This window comes from Parasteatoda tepidariorum, chromosome 1 (assembly GCF_982258835.1).
Source record: "Parasteatoda tepidariorum strain Cologne lab strain chromosome 1, Ptep-v5.0, whole genome shotgun sequence".
Taxonomy (NCBI): Eukaryota; Metazoa; Arthropoda; class Arachnida; order Araneae; family Theridiidae; genus Parasteatoda; species Parasteatoda tepidariorum.
In genome coordinates, this window is record NC_141755.1 from 128,610,057 (window position 1) to 128,631,348 (window position 21,292).

At 27.0% G+C, this 21,292-nt stretch overlaps 1 pseudogene across 1 annotated transcript; it reads right to left on the bottom strand.

The window, feature by feature from the left end:
• On the bottom strand, positions 1-17,726 carry LOC147816928 (beta-ureidopropionase-like; annotated as a pseudogene). Its single transcript, XR_015431401.1, has 7 exons — positions 17,701-17,726; positions 17,325-17,584; positions 15,525-15,610; positions 14,728-14,891; positions 10,589-10,703; positions 7,645-7,726; positions 1-66 (listed from the first exon to the last, which is right to left on the bottom strand). The product of XR_015431401.1 is annotated as a beta-ureidopropionase-like (transcript).
• Positions 17,727-21,292: the final 3,566 nt, after the last annotated feature.

The window sequence follows — 21,292 nt, forward strand, 5'->3', positions numbered from 1 at the left end:
GATAAAGACACACTGAGGAGGACAAATTTGGTCATCTTTCCCCTCCAACTGCAACAACCATTTCTCCTGCAAGAGACATCGTTTTTTTGTTACAAATTTTCCCGTATTAAAATTTTTGATGGTAGCATTAAAGTTTTTTTGATAGTTTCAGTGTGATTCAAGATGGTCACCATCATCCGAGATTTTCCATTACATGTTCACGGTTTTCGATATGCCAACAAACTTCCATCATTCCATGATGGAAAATAATACTATGACGGTTAACCATCAAGAGAAGTCTCATGGATCAAAAACCAATGATGATCCGTGATTTTTTCAACTATATATTTTCTTGATGGGAATTCTTGTTGGTTCTCAGGAAAATACCATCAAAACAATCTGGGTTTTTCATTTTGGACCATCATGAATCAGTTCCTACATTTAGGTGATGGTTGTTCATGATCGTTCCAACATTTGATTTCTAAAATACTGTGATGGAAATTAGGAGAGCTCAAAAGGAACAAACTACTTGAACAAATTGCTATTCTTATGTTGAAACATCATAAATTAGTTCGAATTCCTAGATTGAAGTGATATTTACTTTTGTTGGTTACTATCAAAAAATATAATGTTTCATGATAGAATTATTGATGGTTACCATCAAGATTATGTTGTTCCATCAATGGAAAACCATCAAAAATTTTGACTTGTGTAGAGCAAAAGTTATCTCAATACCGAAAATGGTGGCAACTGCTTTACTCTAAAGTGAATCACTGTACATAATTTCTTGGTATTTAAGTGTTTTCCTACACAAAGAATCAAAGATAGTTTTGGACCACCATTTCGGTATTCAACAACACTAAAATTTAAGAGTTCAGTAAGATATGATACAGATGTGAGTCGGTAAAGTTATTTTTATGATACAAAAAGTAAGAATCATTAATTTAGGTTGCATATATATGTTTTCGTGAATAACCAAAATCAAGAGAATGTCGACTTTCACTGGTAAATGTCAACAATCACATAGTCGTTTTGGTGATTGTCCAGAATATTTCTTATATCCGATTTTATATTAATTTATTCGTTTGTATTATTATATGAATTCGACATTTTAATATCTGATGAAAATAGATTTGGGGTAATATCAGTGTGTACCGGTTAAATGCATACTAGGAAGTGGCACTTTACCTTAAAAAAACATTGATGTAGGTCATACCGGACAAATGTATACCGGGTAGAGGCAATACACTGGACCTAGTTTATAATTCGGACATTTACCAAACAGATTATGTGACTGTCAACTTATCCGGCGGAAGTCATTAATCACCAATTTCTGTCATTCATAGCAGCATATATCTATAACGTTTATAGCATTTGTTTTCACTTCCATGAAAACCATTATTCAGCTTCATATCAAAAATAAATATAGAAACTAAGACTAAACTCCCGTAGTGCAAATTCAACCTTGACTTTAAAAAAACATGGATGTAGGCACTTTAGTTTGTCTATGGTAAGAACTCCCCCCGCGACAAAGTCTGAGGCTGTCTGCTGCTACGAAAGCTAGAATAGCGCATTTCAGTGCGGAATAGCTTCTATTCTCTTTAGGGCTGACACAATAGACCAAAAAAAAAAAGATTAATTTTCTCTGGCCGACCAGAGCCAAAACCTGTCCTAAGCAGTGACCCCACACCTCTACGTACAATAGTTATATCCCGTTACCATAGTCACCGTCATGGGTGCAGACAAAAGACTAGGGGAATTCTTACTTTAGTCGAACTGTAGTATATATTTCGAACTCTTACTAGCGAATATATAATTGTCAACATTCACCGGTGGAAGTTAACAACCACCAATTTCGGTCATTCAGAGTATATTAATTTTTAAAATAAAATTTGTTTGCAAATCGAACTTACTAATCGAACCAACACACATCAAAAAGGATTATTTAGGTGAACTCAAACTAGGCTGACTAGCTAGACGAATGAAATTTAAATATTATGAAAATATTCAGTGGAATTGACCATTTTATGTAAATCTTCTAATTAAAACATAACTATTTTTTATTACGCAACTTAAAACAAATATGCTCACTCACATTTCACTGCAGGTGTGTATGAATGCCTATTTCAGTATAAGCAATAAGCTGGCGATAACACAATTTTATTTTTTTTTAATTCCTCAGAATTGTAAGACAAATATCCTGTGTTAATGTTTTCCAACAATTATGGGCAAGGATCATGTTGGAGTTCTCCTTAAATGTCTTAAATGAAATATCCGACAATTGCAACAGTGAAAAAGTTTAACCAATGAAATGTGGCCTATAAAACTTCCCTCAAAAGCAATAGCATTTTTCAGCAGGATGAATAGCTTAGAACATTTTGAAAAACATATGTGAAAGACTGGTCTGTATATTTTGGCATATAATATTGTGGAATATATATTTTTATTTTTAATTTTTCACAGATGACTTAAACTTTTAAAAACTAAATACATTTTATAACACAGTTTTATATATAAACTTGCAGAAAAATGCATAGATTATTGATAGAAGATTGCATAAATTGAAAGTGCCCAAAATCACTTTTGTCCATCAGCATGCTGGCTACTGACATTCAGAAAAAAAAAATCCTTGGCTTTCCTTTAAGGTTTGTAACTAATGATAAAATTTCATTATTTGTATTACATTTTTTAACATTTTTAATTGTGATTAAAGATGAATATGAATATTCAAAAAAAAAATTTTTTTTTAACAGATTTATATCTAGCAAACATTTTGCCTGACTGAATTCTGGTATATAATAGGCTTTATTCATAAAGTGTCAAAGAGAAATTATGAACGACATACATCATATTTTTTACTACGTAACTTATTCCTTAATAACGTACAGAGATTAAAAACTTTTAAATAACAAAATATTGAAACTAAATTTAAGCAAAAATAAATATTTCTCAAAAATAAAATATGCAATTTAAAGAATAAGTCCAACTTTCTCTTTATTCATAAGTGTCAATCTCATTCAACAGAAAATAAGCACCTTTCAAACACGCAAAAAATATTTTTAAGCACTATAAAAAATATCATAATTAGACCGGTTTGGCAAGTTTTCAACAGTTGAAGGTTTTATCTAGTTTTAAAGTCAAAAAACCATTTTGACATAGTTTTTGACAATTGTCAAAAACTCAAAATTTTGGCGTAATGATAATTATTAGCTATTATAAATATGAAGTATTTTTAAATTACCATACATGTAAAATTACAAGTACACATCACTTATGTTATTGAGCTATTTTAACATAAACTCTTTTTATTTTGAAAATTACTACCAAAATCTGAAATTTTGGTGCGGAAAATATTAAATAATTATAAATAAAAATATATCAAACTGATATTTATCTAATAACTAAAATTGTTAGACTATTAAAAATAAAAATACAAAAACACTGAACAATAATCTTATTCTTTATATGTAAAATCATTTTTCATTTACTTCCATTTTTACTCTTCTTTTCCCAAAAGCAAAGAATTACAAAAAAGTAGTTTTAGAGCTATCTGTATTCCAAGTTTATTTTAATATGAATAAGATCGATATTTGAAATCGATATCGTTTTGTTTGATGCTCAGCTGTATAGACTAGAATGTTGACCTATTAAACTATTAAAACATTATAAAATAACAGATAATTAAGAAATTAATTTTAATAACTGTACTGAATATTGATAGTAACTCAACTAAACCTATAAATAGATTGATTTAAGAAATTATAACTTATTTAATCAAACATTTATATACTTTGTAAATTATAATTAGATTACTTATAATGTAATATATTATATTCATGATTTACAGGATATATTCCTGCACATATAAGCAGGAGTGCAGAAAAATCTCTGCCCCTAATATATTTTATCGAAATTTCCACCAAAATTTTATCATTTCTCTTTCTTTTAGTACCATACCTTTTAAAAAATATTTTTGGAAAGTTAAAATTATACAAGAAACTTGTTTGAATTCTTCAATAAACGAGCATATGTTACAAATTTTCAGAAATTTAAATGCAGCAGGACTTCTATTTAAGAAACTTCCATTTTGCGAATTTCTCAGTTTTCCGATTTTTGTCAAGGAACCAAAAACATTATGAAAATTTCTTTGTAAAATAACTTCCAAATATCGAAGCAAATTTTCTATATAGCGAACTTTTCTTTGTGATCCACTTTCTCTATTTCCCATTATTATTTGGGGGGAAATGACATTGAATTGACTTTCAAATTTTCGAGAAAGCAGTAAAATCCCTTTTTGTTTGCAATTCAAACGAAAAACTCAGACAAAATTGGCGGATTTAGTCAATTCAACATAAGAGCGCATGAGGTATGAAAGTTTGCTTAAAATTACTTTTATAATTAATGCAGCTATAATTTCGTAAATAAATTCAGCTTTTTTAGTTGAAAATGTATGTAGCATGATAATGTAACACTGGGTAATGTTTTGCTCTATTCCTGCTTTACACGTAGATTTCTTTTATGGCTAAGATTTGCAAAATAAATATCAGATACTAGCTTACAAGACAAAGGTGTATCAATTACTATTTTAATTATGTCCAATGTTTATGAATTTGAAACCTGTTTCGTGTTGCTTAAGTATTTTAAAAGGTGATTTTCCGTTTAACGAATTTTTCATGTAACGAACTTTCTATCGGGATTCAGCGACTTCATTAAATAGAGGTCCGACTGCATATTGCAAAAGTAATAGTTTATTAAATTAAAGATACCACTCATAAACTTAAGGAATTCTAACTAATAAATACACAAATTAACATTTAATGTTTTTTAACAAGTAAAAATATACAAAGTGACACATTTTTTAATAATAAAAAGTTTTGTAGGAACTTTTTTAGACGGAAAAGTTTTCTTTGGCTGCCTGAATATCCCTCAAAACCTCATTCGCATGATTAGACATTATCTTCGAATCTACACATAAGTAGCGTAAGTAGTAATAACAAACATTAAGAGTCAAGAAGCTTTTTTTTTTAATAAGTTAAGATCAATTATTGGCGACCACTTTTGTTTTACTTAATTTAAAAAATCTACCTAAATTGTGGCATAAAATATTTGAAATCAATATTTAGATTGACAATAATTAACAACTCATAGTTATTACTTATATTAAGATTACCATGTTTTTAGAAAACCCCATTTATAATTTAACGATTTTGGCTATATTTTTAATAAACGGTATATAATATAAATGTTAATTATGGTAGTATAGAATGCAAGTATTTTGCATGATTTGATGGCTAATAAAACGTCCCCAATGTTAACAAAGAAACTTGTCCGACAATTTTTGAAATCCTTCGACAGATTTTTGACGTGCTTAATCAAAAGCCGCTTGTGACGTCAAAATCCAACACTGTAATTAGGATATGAACACTAATAAAAAAAATGTCTTCCTATTGTTAAAAGTTCTTCATAAAAGCATTACCAAAGTGCAAAATAATTTCCAAAGACATTAACTGATCATGATAAAATAACTAGTGGATGATGAAGAACTTTTTTTCTTGATTACATTAGCCACCACAAAAACAATTTATACACGCTTTTTAAGCTATTCAGTATTAAGAGGCTCATTTTATTTTTAAATCAATAATTACTTTATTTAATTATGTAAAAAAATTAATTCAAAATTGTAATTTAACTATTATTTCGAAAATGTTATTGAATGTATTTTTTAGATTAAAATAAAAGATTAATATTATTGATCATACCGAATTTGTGTAAACATATGTAAAAATTTAAGCAAGCTAGGAAAACTGAAATAAATTCATATTACATGCGTAAATTAATGCATGGACCCTAAAAATGTTCTTTTTTGTTATTTGGCTTAGTATTTCTTCAACACTAGAAAGACTGAAACTTAGTATAAACCTATATTGCCCAAAAGTAGCCAAAATAACTGGATTGTTAAAGAATAACTAATGTTGAAAGAGAAATTTGCTTAAAATTAATGTTAAAATTTTTTTATATAATTTACAGTTATGTAATTAGTAAATATTAACAATAAAAAAATTATACGTTGTACAAAAAGTCACAAAATTCTAAGAAATTGTGTCATTATATTCATCATTGTTTTTCTAATTGAAATTAAAAAGCTATCAAAATGACTTCCTTAGCGTTAATGAAATGATTGAAAATATTTTTTAGTAATTTTGAAATGTAAATATAATGAGTTTAGAAGCTAAGCATTTTTGTTAGAAGCAAATTATTACATGGTTATTGAATTCCTAAGATTTAACAAATATGATTTAATTAAATTTTCGGATTTGAATTGTTTACAAAAAAAAATCCTTAAAATATTAATTAAAATTTTTTGGAATGACAAATCTGAATTTGTTTACATAACTAATTATTGGATTTTTTTTGCTGCATTTAAAATATTAAAAACCCCTCAATTCAAACTCTTTTTAAAATATTGCCTCTAATTATTTTTGAGTTCTCATAAAACAACTTAAGAGTACTGAAAATTTTAAAAGTAATAATACCATAATTAATAAAAATTCAAAATACGATTCACTACAAAATGAAAAGAATTATGATCGCCACAAAGCGATCACAGGTTATCCATTGACAAAATGGCTAGAGTCTAATTTTTTGGGGAAAAGAAACTTTACTGTGTTTTCATCTGAACTGCTCTGTACACAATTTCGCAGACATACTTAAGTGTAGCTCAGAAACATTCTGTGTAAATTCCTTTCACGACTGAATAGACTTTGAACAGCCAATCGAGATCAATATTAGCATTTTCGGATTGGTACAGTGGTGTTTGATGGGAATTGTAAGTTGCATCATACACCCGTTTCGGATTCACAAGTTCAAGCTTGAAATATGATTTGAAATCTAGGTTTTTTTAAAATTTCACATGAATCGTGAATTAATCATTTATATTGGAACTCTAACACAATACGATTGTAATAAATAAATAAAAATGTGTACAACCAAGAAAATTTTCCAAAAGAATCGAGGAGGTTATACTTTTATACTTATTGCTTATTAACAATTTTGAATACATTTATAATAACGATTATAAATAATAACGATTTTGATGCAATAAATTTCTAGTAGAAGCACCATACAAGCAAAAAATGTTTACAATTTTCAGTTATCATCGCACAAGGCATAATTTTCATTTTTAGTTACCATACTTTGTTAGATTCTATTAAAGAAAAATGAGAATTTTAAGTCAAAAAAAAACCCAGTGGTGTATTCTAGCCTCTTTATCTTTGAAGGCAATTTTATTTAATGCTGGGAGCATTTATATATACATTGGAGCTCAAATAATTTACCAAGAAATGGCAAAAAAAAAATAATTAATTTAAAAGTTAACATATATATAAATGAAGTTAAACTATGGAAACTATTTTTATAATATAGCAATGTAGATAAACAATAACTAATAAAAAAGCAGAAAAATAAATAATTCAAAAATATAAATCAAATTTGAAAGTGAAACATATTAATTAAATAAAATATCAACATAAAAACCTATTTTAATTAAAACCATTATAACGATATTACAATGTAAATAAACAACTGACATTAAGGAAGTAGAATAATAAATATCACAGAAATAAATACAAATTAAATTAAATATGAACATTAAAACTAATTACTTACAGTTCCAACCCGATTGATTGCACAAGTAGAATAGCTATTGGCAATAGCAGCACATCATGTCTCTATGGGCCACATGGGTTCACTATTAATATATTACACCAATTAAAGATATTATGCATACTTTTTGTTCAAAATCATTCATGATTTTAACAAAAGAAATAATTGGAAGAAAAAGTTTCAGTATATTTAAACATGTTAACAAACTGTGGATAAGAGAAAAAATAATAATATAAATATGCTTTGGATCACAATTCCTTTAACCATATGGCAACTTAATGTATTCTTGTTAAAAGAAGGATACATTTAATTTTATTTAGAATGAGCCTTAAAAAATCTTATTTAAGATGAATTAAATAAGTATAAATGTATACATATAGTAAGAAATAGTGTTACCAAAATATTAGTGGAGAAAATTGCATCAGAATGAATGAGAAGTTTAATAGCAACCCTGATAAGGAAGAAGCAATTTGGTGCTTTATAATAGTAGCATTAACTAACATTTGAGTGATAAGAAATTTTTCTTTTAGAGAAAAAGAAATTTTCTTTAAGAGAAAAAGAAATTTTTCTTTCTCTGAATTGAACAACATAGTGAGAAACCAATTTCTTACAGATGAAAATAAACAGACTAATTGGTGGGAAAATTGTGTTAAAAACTCTTTAAGCAAACTGCTTTGAATTAAATGAAAAGAAAAATATTTTTAGCTTATTACAACAAAATTGTTTGTCCTATTATGTTTTGTTTTAAAAAAAATAAAAATTTTATGCGAAAAAAAACAATTAAAGAAAAGAAAGGAAAAATCAATGTATTCTGATGTAATTGATTTCTAATATTTGATGTAAAAATGAAGAAAAAAAAAACATTTGAAAATTTAATTTGAAAGTTGAGCTGTCCTTGCAGTTTAACTATAATTTAAATTAAAAGTCATAATAATTTATATTATAAATTATTTTAAGTCACATTTCTTTTTTAAATTTTGGAAAAAAATTTTAAAAAATATATAGATTTTGGAAAAATTAATTTTAAAAAAATACTTAAATAAAAATAAATAATTTCTATTTGATTTAACAAGTTTGAAACAATCTTAATTTGAAATTTGTTATATGTTAGTGCATACCTACCAGCTTTTACGCATTTGGCGTAAAATTTTAAATTTATATTTAAAGTGGTAGTAAAGATACACTATTTTTTCTTTTATAAATTTATATTTTAAATTATTTTGATAACCAGTATTCTTAAAAAAATTAAGCATATATGTTAATATGTGTTACTATCATGGTTGTCAGCTGAAGCTTCTTGAAATACAACTTATTTTTTTACTAACAATTGAAATTTTAATTCCATTTTACTACCACTGGGAAAAATCATAATGGAAGGGATCAAAAATTGGCAGGTATGTTAGTGGAATAGAATATATAAAAAATTAAACTTTCTTTTCTTTCTACATACAATTTCACAATATGTATTTCTGATAACATTTTTCTGAAAGTATAAATTAAAATTTATATTGTTGTTGTTTCTAATGCCACTGTTCACTACCAGCCAACCTGCTTAGTGAAACTCATCAATTTAAGTATAGTTATTGATAATTTCTTTATTTCAAATCTGCCAATTCACAAATCATGGCTTCGTTAATAGTTATACACAAAACTATAAAATGTGAATTCATAAAATTAGCTTACCTCACTACAAAAAATATTTAATTCATTAATATCCGTACTTAAATTTATTTTAGAGTTAGAAATGTTGGAAAATTTATTCATTTACAACATGCAATTAAATAAATAAGACCTTAAAAATTATTATATTATTGTTATAAGATTAATCAACAAGAGAGAATATTAACGAAATTTCGAAAGTAATTTTTTTAGAAGTAAAATATTAACTAGTTATGTTGTATCTATTTATTATGATTAGTATTGTGATTGTATAGATAAAAACTTAAGATACAACATAAGCAAAAAGAAAAGACAAGTAAAGATTGATTTAAGCTACCAAGAAAAAACTAGGATGTTAAATCCAAAACAAAACAAAAATATTTGATTTATAAAAACCTTATTAGTAAAAGTTAATTCAGGCTGAAATAATAGTCAACATTATTAGAGTTACTAAGTTTATTAGTTAAGTAAAAATCTAGATAGCATAATTTTGATAATCTAGTGATAAGGCTGGTGCACATAACATTTCGAGAATATTTAATACATATATAATTTAAACATAAAATAAAAGAAAAGGCACTTAATTAATATTAAATTTAAGGGGATAAAAAGAAATATTTATAGTTAAAAAAAATACGTTACAGTCTACCAGGAGAAATCCATATGCCACCCCGCAACATGAGCTTGTTTGTTTTCTCCTGGTTCTAGCAGCCAAAAAAGCTCTTCGAAGAAGAATAAAAAACTTCTGTCACCTCAACTTTTGCGACTGCGCTGTTAATGGTTTCCACTAATTAGCCGCAGACAGCTGGGATAATTTATCTCTGGTCAAAGGGAACGAATATCTCTGCAGCAGTGGTGCTGCTTTCCAATGTTTAGACCAAAAACTTTCTGTTTTCAGCTTGAAGGGAGTTTATCAAAAATTAAAGCGCCATAAAATTGCAGTTTAATTAAAGTGCCTAGCAATGATATTGAATAAAATACACTCATGAATACAACAATTATTAAATCTCTGGCCATATTACATATTATTAATTATGTATTATTATCAACAATTGACTGTATTACTTAATACATAACAGTTATCATGAAAGACATTATCAGTAACTATAACCACCAATAGTAATTAAAACCTGTAATATATTTTGAGAATACTGATTTAGAAAAATATTTTATTAAAAATTTCACTTACAATGTTTAAGACATGCATATACTTAAAACATTAAGTTTTATCAATACACTTCTTTTATTTTTGACAGCAAACAAAAAAAAAAATATGTGTTTAGCTTACCTTAAGTCTCCAATAGTAGCTGATGGATTAAAAACAATTTCTGCACGATTAAGTCCATAAACCATCCACTTTTGTGGATGATGCCTTCCATAACAGATGTTGATTGCAATTTTTCCTGAAAATGAAGTCAATTTTATAATTTGTTTCATAAGTTGTAGGATAATTTAGAAAGTCCATCTTCTTTATAGATGCAATACAGCGGATTCATTTTAATATAAGCTTATTACAATAAGGAAAAAAACAGCTTTTTGTTGTATGAGATTTTTCAGAACGCCGGTTTCAAATCAGCAATCGGATTCTCTCTACAAGCAATTTTTTTTAAATGGACATTTTTAGCAAAATGTACAATTCAAATGTAAAAATAAACAAGGGGTCACATATATGTTGTGACAAACTTCTAAGGAAGATAGGACACATCATCTGGATAAACATTGCATAGGAACCCATGCCGGAGAAAATCATATTCCGCTTGGAGTGCTAATGAACTGTTTCTTTGCATACTTTTGAACAGGTCATAATAGGGAAGTGCCTATGCAATTTTAATCCTGATTTTGTATCCTAACTGCCACAGAGAATCATCCTCACATTTACATGACTTCTTATTATATACAATGCCTTAAAAATTGTACATTTTAACAGAAAAAATTAACTAAAATTGTGATTTTAAAGAAATATTTAGCTTCAAAAGCCAAACTTTTTTCAGATTAGAAATTCCCACACCCAAATTAGGCAAGATCAAGTATTTGTATAAATGCAACAAAAAATTTGTACCCCAGTGTTATTGATATTATTTTATAGTTTAAACTTGCAAAGATTTCCCCAGAATTTCCTAATGATATCCATGAAAAAATTTCAATACAAGTTTGAATTGTTCAATTTTTTTTTAATAATTTGAAGTCTAAAACTCAGTAAATCAAAAATAGTGCATTTTTTTCACAATTTCTCCTTTTCTGAGAGAAAATATGAAATAAAATTTATTAAGTATAAATATCAAACATACTTTTTCTAGGGATTTAATTAAAATCAAAGATACATTTTTACACAAGATTCCTTCTTTATACTCTATGCATTTATGAAATACTAGAGCAAAGCTATTTGAATTTTCAATTTAAAAAATTCAGCAATCATAAAAAATTTTAAATCTTAAAAAATTCATGCTGTCAAATAATACAGTATACAATTATTTATTTAAAAAATTGGAAATTTTATTATGTTAGAAACACAAGTTTAAATTTTCATAAAGTAAAATAGAGTGTAAAAAATTGCCATCACTAAAAGTCAAAAAAAAATCTGCTAAATACTTTTTAAATTGACATTAAAAACAAACAAAAAGCTAAAACAGAATTAAAAATTTGTTGCTTATGAAATAGAAAAAAAAATCTATTACAATTAAGCAGACTATGTAAGCTCTTCTTGTTAAATACTTTAATTTAAAGCAGTACAATTTAAGAAATAACTGTTATTTCTTTGGCAACAAGCATTTTTCTTAATTTGAAATTACTTTTCAATTTTTTTTTCTTAATTCTTTTCTAGACCTAAATAAAAAAAACAATCATAAAGAAATTTAAAATAAAAATTAAGCATCTATCATTTTACAAATATTGTGTTAGTATGTCAGGCTTAGGATGTATTCATTATAAATTAGAGTTAAAATATTTTACAACTGTTTAAGAATTTGGAAGAGTTTTTAATTTAATCTAAGTATTTATTATTCTGATTTATTGGTTTCCTAAATAACAAGTTCCATGCAATAAGTAGACTAAAACAAAATACGCATATATTGAAAATATAACATAAAATTGCTGCAATAAAAAAATACCCTTAGCAGGTTAATTACAAATAATAGAGTTGGTAATTAATTTTATTTCATTCGTATTATTGTTTTTAATGTTTTAAACATGATTTAAACTGTCATGGCCAAAATTCTAATCCAAAAATTTATGTCTAAAACTGTCAAAAGCCTTAAATATTAAATTTTTGTAATAATATGAACATTAGTGCAATTCTTAAGATACTCATGGTGTCAGATGCTGAATTATCATGAATTTTACTATCATAAATTTTATTATCAAAATTAGTTCTTGACATAAAAATGAGAGTTAAAGTCTCAAAAATTAGCTCAAATAATAATAAACAATCTATAACATATGAAATAGGTAATGTTTACAGTAACCATTAAGAGAAGGGAAGTATGCACAAAATAATTTTAAGTAGGTACTAAATTGCATATAAAATTAACCTTAATTATACTAAACATGTAAAACATTTCAAAATATAATTAACGTCATTTCAGTTAGTTTCATTAATATTAATTAATTTCATACAAATGTTGTCAATTTTCCTTAAGTAGAATGAATTTTCAAAGCCTGAAACTGACATTTTAATAAATAATAATTTGGCATTGAATAATAATCATTAATAATTTTATTTTAATTTTTCAGTTTTTATTATTTCAATATTTCACAATTCAAGAGGATAATATTCAATGATTTTTTAGAGGTTTTGAAAATTGATAATTGGCCATTGTGATTTTTGAAAGATTAAATTTTAAGTTAGCGAATTAAAGTCCTTGTCTATAAACTTATTAGTGTCTATAACAAATGGTTCCACTAATAGTTTATAAACTTATTAGTGGAACCATTTGTTTATCATCAAATTTATAAGTACAAAATCAATTATGGCATTATTAAATTTTTTTTTGTTAACAGATTCATGACAGCAAAAAATCTAAATCAAAACAAAGGCAGGTACTTTATTTACGTCACACGAGAGCTGCATAATGGGCTATTGGCAACGGTCTGGAAAACATCCCTGAGAATGATCTGAAGACATGCCATCGCAATTTTGATCCTCTGCAGAGTGGATAGCTCCCCTGCATTGGTAGCCCATCGAACTGCGCAAAGTCAAGCACTTTATGGTAGAACAGTTTAAGGAGGACCAATACCTTCACCCTCGGTCCCTAAGCAGGCTGATCAAAGTTGTCACCCACCCGCTTACTGACCGAAGCCATTGATGCTTGACTTTGATGTTCTGCTGGGAACCGTGTCTTTACAATCAGTCCACTGCAGGACCATCAAAACAAAGAGTGAGATAGAACTGTTAAGCTGAAAAGTGAAATAAAGCTGTTAAGTCGAAAGGTGCACTACAATGCCTTTCATCTGCATTCTAAGAAATTGTCCATTATCAGGTGTTTTATTACAACGCTAGGTTCTTTTCCTCTTGCCCTTATACGTCAAATTATTTTAAACCTCTCTAGACATGCGGTTCAGGGTTTGCCAGAATGCAGATGGGCCTAATGTCAGGATATGAGGAATTTTCTTCTAATCAAAATAGGGACTAGCTTTCAGTTTTATACCTATTCTGACAGATAAATAGAAAAGGTTCTCTTTGACTTTTACTAGGATTAGCTTCAACTCTTTTAACATTGAATTTTAGCTACTGACTTATTTGAAATTTCCAGAAGAAAGTTAAGCTTTATAAATTTGCACAAATATGAATAACTGAATCCTATTTTACAGTTATGCTCATACTGTAGAGCAAAACTAATATTATTCTGTTCTTATGCAAATTAGATATGCTATTAGTGATCATCCGCTTATAGGAATCAAATGCTTCATGTATAAATTTAATAAAATGCCAGACACTGTTTTAAATCACAGAATAAATTTATGATAGCACATTTAATAGTCTTTGACTAAATTTCATATTGAAAAAAATATCTTTTAAATTTAATTTTTTTAAAAACAAATTTCCTTAAAATGTATGTAAATGTAATCTGGTTAGAAATATGTTTAAATAACGTATTTCTAACCAGAATTATATTAAGAAACAAGATAACTTGAATTGTCAAGTTTAAGAAAGCAATTTATACAGTCAATTCTTGTGAGATTTCAGAAGGTGACTGAAGTAGTCTAGTTGATTGGAGCATGTAGGACATGACCGAATCTCTGTTCATAAGAAATATTTGCTAAACATGAAACTATGCATAAATTGAAGCATTTTTTGTTGTTGTTGTAACACGGTAATAATAAAACAGCAACTTTTTTTATAAGTATTTTCAACTGATAATCTCAAACTATCTGCAACTTTTCTTTAACATAATTAGGAAAAAAATGTTTTTTTATTAATTGAAAATTTACTTCATTAAAATCGCCAACACGTGGTATATGATTCTTGCTAAATTTTCCTAAATATTCTCCAGAGCTTGAAATGACGACAGCTGTATTCCATATAGTATCTCCATAAGTTTCATCTCAGTAACTTCAATATTAGATACAATAACCATATTGTGTTTCGCAGCTAACTACAAAATATAAAGAAACAAAATTAATATATTGAAATAGTTTTTTATTTTGGGATGTTAAATATGTTAACTATAACAACTATATTCTGAAACCATATTAGTCATACTGTCGTGTTATATTAAACTATTTGTCATGCCTCCATGTTGTGATGGAGCAGTGATCAAGTGTAGATGTAGTGAATAAAGATATGTGAGAGTTAGCACGAAGTGGCTGTGAGGAAAAGACGTTCCTTTGTAGGAGTCTGGGGAAATTATTCTTTGGACAGAGTGCGATATTACACTATTCATATGTCACTGTGTTTGGTTCATAAATTATTTATATACTTTTTTTTCTAATTAGCATCCTATCAGTATACCTTTATGGAAATTTCATAAATCCTTCGATATTCACCTAATTATTGATGGTTGATTAGTGGAAGAATATTCAAAAGAGTCATTATGAAAAAAAAATACTTTTACTACTTATATGTTTATTTTTTTATATCAATTATATATACATGAAGAGGAAAAATAACTTATTTTCAATAGAGATAAATAAACAAGATAAACTGTTTAAAAATCAAACATGTGTATTGAACATTTAAAAAATATAATACTCATTTCTTTCATAGAAATAAAACCTTTATAAATTACCTCTGCACAAAGGAGTGTCGTAGGACCCCTTTCTGCAAATTCACACCACGGATATCTTTCTCTAGTGCAAAAGGAAAATGTCATTGCTATAAAATATTAAACATTGTATCACACTTAGTTTACTACTCAGATAATTAATATTCAGAAAATTACTACATCCACAAAATATTAATGTTTTCAGCAATAAAAATTTTTAATGTTTATTAATTTCGATTTTTGTAAAAAAAAAATATGTATGCTAGATTATGCATAGGTTTGGTATGTTTTCATGCTTGACGGTTTCATACTGTTTATAGACATAATCTTTTTTCCCCAGTGATTAACCTTTGCCTTCTTTTCTTAGATCATTAAACAAATTTTTGATAATTCAAACCAAACATGCTTATGACACTTGTATCATCAAAACTGATTTTATGACACCAGAAATATAATCCCAAAACATTAATAACTATGTAGTAGCAGTTTAGTTCAAATTCTTAGTCTATAGGGGTTAGTGGGAGGTAGTTTATTTGTAGAATTAAAGTATTATGGCCGTTTCAGATACATTTCAACTTGGATACGATATAAGGATATTTATCCCAGAAAAATTAATATAATCATTTAGAAAAAATTGATTTATAATGTAAAACTTAAATTGAACATAGCCACATTCTAAAATTATAAAAATAAAGAAAAGAAGTCCCCCAAAGGAATCAAGAAAATTATTCTCTTCGCGTCAGGAATACTTTGTAAAGATATGTATTTAACGGTTGGGACCAGGAGGCCGAAGCCTCTGGTTAAACTACTATTAATTCAAAATTAAAAGTGAATGAATTGTTCCCAGTGGACAGTTAGGATCATTTGAAGAGCTGGTGATTTATCAAAAGATAATCAACATTAAATTTGAAAATAATTTGGTAAAAGCGAATCGCCAAAAAGACTGTTGGAATTAGTATAACTATGTAACTGAAACATTTTTGTGGTGAGAAATAAATAAAGAGTTAAAAATAGATTTTTGTTTTTTATTTAGTTGCAACAGTAAATTAACGAGTCTTACTTTAGTATTGAAATAAAAAATTAGCTGTTACATTGATTGATAAGAAAAGAATAAGATTATTTTATATTAGCTTTTTATAAAATGTATAAAAAATAAATAATTGGCTTAATTTAATTAAAATTCGATTAAGAATGATTAAAAAGAAATTTACAAAATTTTAAAGCCTAGGAAATATGCAATGCCTAGTGTGGCATCATAAACTATATCGTTCAGTTTCTGTACCAACAATGAGAATGAATTCCCCTAGATGAACAAAAGAGATTTTCTTTTCTCTAAAAATTAATTGAAATTCCCTACTTCTTTCAACTAATCTTTTACATCAAAAACTTTCTTTCGACTTTTTTTTAACAAACTAACTAAATTGGGAGATATATAAAATATGTTTTTTAAGAATATAAGCTAAGTATAGGAAAACTCAATAACAGACAATAAAACTTCAAATGAATATCCCAAAGTTATTAGAATGAAAGGAGATTGAGTTTTTGTTGACATAAAAAAGTTGAAAAATATGTTCTCTTTAAAAATTTGTACAAGTTACCAGATCAAATTGGAATGAATCCGTCTTTTCTATTAAATTGCTTTTCTATTAAGTAACACATAAAATAATCCACTTCATTATTCCTGAAAAAAACCTTAATTCTCCCACTCTATATTACAATGCTATGAGGTTAATGTTCCAAATAATAAAAAAAAAATATTCTTTTAAACTAATAAACTGTAAACTAATAAACTATTCTTGAAATATGAAAAAAGCATTCTCTTACTCCATGCTTTTTGGAAGCATATAATATTAACTCCACACTGTGGTGCTATTTCAACAATCTCCCGAATACGATTATGAATGGCTTCTCTTTGTCTTGATATTGGTGCGGTAGTAGGTTCTGCAATCGCATGTTGTACAAGACCAACTCGAACAAGACGGGGAGCTCGGAGATCTTCAGGTAATGCATCAAAAAAATAACCTTTCAGTTCAAGATTTTTACTAGTAGCTTCAGCTAAAACACCTTCAGAAAATTCTAGTTTTCTAAGAAATTCAAAAATATTTAAAATTAAATGAATAAAAGAAAAAATACTGAAAATACCTCAAAATATTTAAAGTATTTTTTTAGACAATTGAGGAAATACATTTGTAGTACATACTTTTCCTCGACTTTTGTACATACCATTAGTATGTCATTTTTACGCATTTTTCTTCTATTTATCATAACCAATACTACTTATTATTTCTGAATGAAGGCTTATTTTTTGCCTGAGATTTCTGACAAACCCCTGCTTTAACAAACAAAAAAAGCGTTTCGTATTTCTTGGGAACTATTTGGTGTTTTTTTTTCTCCCAAACTTAATTTTTTGGACAAATTGTGATTAGATATAACTGAAATAAAATTTATCTCACAAGTCAGCAAATTCACACTATAGAAAAAAACCCGGGTTGGTAAGTTTTTGACAATTGACAGTTTTAACCATGGTTTTATCTGTCATATCAAATAAACTGTAATAATGAACCCTTAAGATTAAATAGATAATAAAACTTTATTCTTCAATAAGTAATGAACCCTTACAGTTTATTACATAAATCACGTATTCATAAGTAGTATAAGTAACTCAAGACAAGACTAAATAATATATTATTGTGTTTTAGCACTAGTATCATGGAATTCATTTACAAAATAAATTACTTATAAACAGTGATCTACATAAACAACCCTCAGGTATCAAATACACAATGAAGTTGAGCGCTGAAAATGTATTAGTTATGTCATATAACTTCTCATACGGGGACATTTTGCTTTTGAATGGCTTAAAATAAAGCAAAAAATATAGTTATAAATTGTGGCTTGCTTTAAGATATCTACAAATGTTACCTTTTGAGTTTGTTCCCTTCTGGGAAATGTTTTTCATTTACTACCTTGCCATTGTCCTGCCTGTTGTAGCTAAAACATGGTGACCATTAGTTATGATCCTACACAAAAAATATTTCCTAACTTATAAGTCAAAATATTTGCAGGCAGTGTTTTGTATAATTAACCCTCATCCAAAGTATGGGGAAACATCCAAAGTATCCTAGTATGGGGAATCCAAAATTGATAATTGTGTTAAGAAAAATTAAAACGGTATCGAAATCTTACGAATCAGACATCAAAACCAGTTTTATAACCTGGTGAGTATTGGAGTTGTTTCTTATATTTACATTTTCAACGCATTTTAGGGTATTTCAAACAGGTTTGGATTTTTTTTTCATATCCGCATTCAACGGTAAATAAATTCCAATTCTTGCAATGAAATTTGAACTAAAATGAACCGGAAAGCATTGTGTAAAACTTTGATATTAATTCTTCAAGAGTAACCATTTCGTTTAATATTTTGTTTCATAGAGGTAGGAAATCTTAAATTTGAGCAACTTTGGAAAATTTTACATTCATTACATTCTAACTAATAAACTTTTGATAACTCTGAAGGATTGTGATTAAACTCCACCTTTGGGATCAGATGTTTAATTATATGTAATTATAGAGAAAAAAGTAATGATAGAATATACAATAATATGCATTTATTCGTAATTTATCGTGTTATAACGCTTTTCATCAATATTAAATTGATATGTGACAATATAAGGTATCATTATTTTTACTTTAAATATCACAAATTAAATAAAAATAAGAAAATTTCGTTTGTATTTATTTCTAATTCGTTTCTCTGAGAAATGTCTAATACCATAAATCACTCTCTGGAGCGCAGCGTAAATATTCCCAAATTTGGCGATTTAAAAAAAAAACGCGCCTAAAGTGGTTGTCGAACGGCATTTTTACCTAATGACTCTTCTTACAATGGTGAAATACTAACTAATACAATAAATCTCGAGCGTTAAATTTAAAATCATCACATATTTAAAGAAAATAAAAAGAAAATTACTTAATTCGTTTCTCAAAAATGCGATTTTAGAAATACTTTATTCAATGTAAGCATCTCGATTTATTTCATTATTAAATTTTTCTTCTTTTAGTGGGTGACCTGCTTGGTGGTGAGTAGTTGGGATATAATTGGGATAAAAACAAATATAATACATATTCTTGAAAATATCATTCTATATATTAAAAAAGGAAAACATAATAATAATAAAATTTCAGCATCAAAGATTAAAAATAAAATACCATTTAAGAAAAATCGTTAAGAAAAAGAAACTCGAGTCTTAGATATAAAATTAAATCCACATTCATATCCTGAAGATGATTCTATTCTATAATTTATTTTATATGATATAAAATATATATACAATTATGATTAAAATATTTACAACAATTATAATAATTATTATTAATATTCTCCTTTTAATTGGAAATTAAATGTACATAATATACTTATTTATTTATGAACCCCATCAATATATTACAGAAAACAAAAAAATCACACTACATCAACAAAATGTCAATGTCAAGCTGCAGCTTCAAACCCAAAATGATGTCTTCTACAAAAATGAATTTTTGTTACTCGTATTCATATTACAATTAAAAATAAAGTCCCTACAATAACATAAAATTCATGAAATCCAGTAGCCATAAAAAATGTTGAGCCAAATACAGAATCTCTAATTCCAAATAAAGTTCCTATCTATTCAAATCCTTGCAATATCAAAACATAAATTCCCAATAATCAAGTTGCTAATAAAGAATTTTTAGCTATAATTCAATTTTCAAGCCTGATGACATAATGCTACTCTTACCCCTGAAGTCAATAAAATTACAGTATTCAATAGTTGAAAAGCATTTAATGCTTCTACTCCAGTAGGAGGTCAAAATGAACCAATTTCAATAGTAGGTCTTAATCTTGAATGAAAAAATGATCAAAAGAAATAAATAAAAAAAAATATACTTCTCTAATAATAAATAAAATTATCTCTAATGTAAGTCCACTCAATACTACTCTAGAATGATATCCTAAATGAGTTCTTTCACGAACTACATCTCGTCACCGTAAAATCGAAATTGTTATTCTTACTATAAATCTAACTATTAATAAATTATATTCTATATATATAAATATTTTTACCTTTCCTAATGTAAACGACAAAATTCTAATTCCAATAAATAATGGTCAAGGAGAAATATTTACTGTATGATAAGGATAATTTCCAATAATTAATAATATTCAATGGCATACAATAATAACAAAATTCTAAATACAGATCCTTGAATAATAGCTACACCAAATTCTAATAATAATAATAATCTCCGAAAAATTAAAGAAGAAATTAATTCTAATAATCTGATTCTTGAAAACAATCCAATAATTAAGTGACCAGCTATTATATTAGCAGCTAGTCGAATAGATAAAGTAAAAGATCGTATTAAATGTCTAATCGATTCAATTAATATCAATACAGTCGATAAAAGCAAAGGACTTTCTTCAGGAGCTAAATGAGCCGCATTACAAATAAAATTTTTAAATCATCCTATTGTAAAATAGCTTATTCTCATATTACAATTCCTAGTCCTATTGTAAATATAACATGAGCCGTTCCAGTAAAAATAAATGGAAATAAACCTATCAAATTTGATATAATATATAAAGCTAATTAATCTTACACAAATAATTCCAGAATATTTTTGAAATGATACTTCTTATGCGACTTCCAACAAGGTTGCGTTAAACGTTTAACGCTACATTTTTATTGGCCGGGAAAACACGTGGTAGGATCCAGTTTTCCCTCATTCATTTCCATATTGTTTTGGTTCTG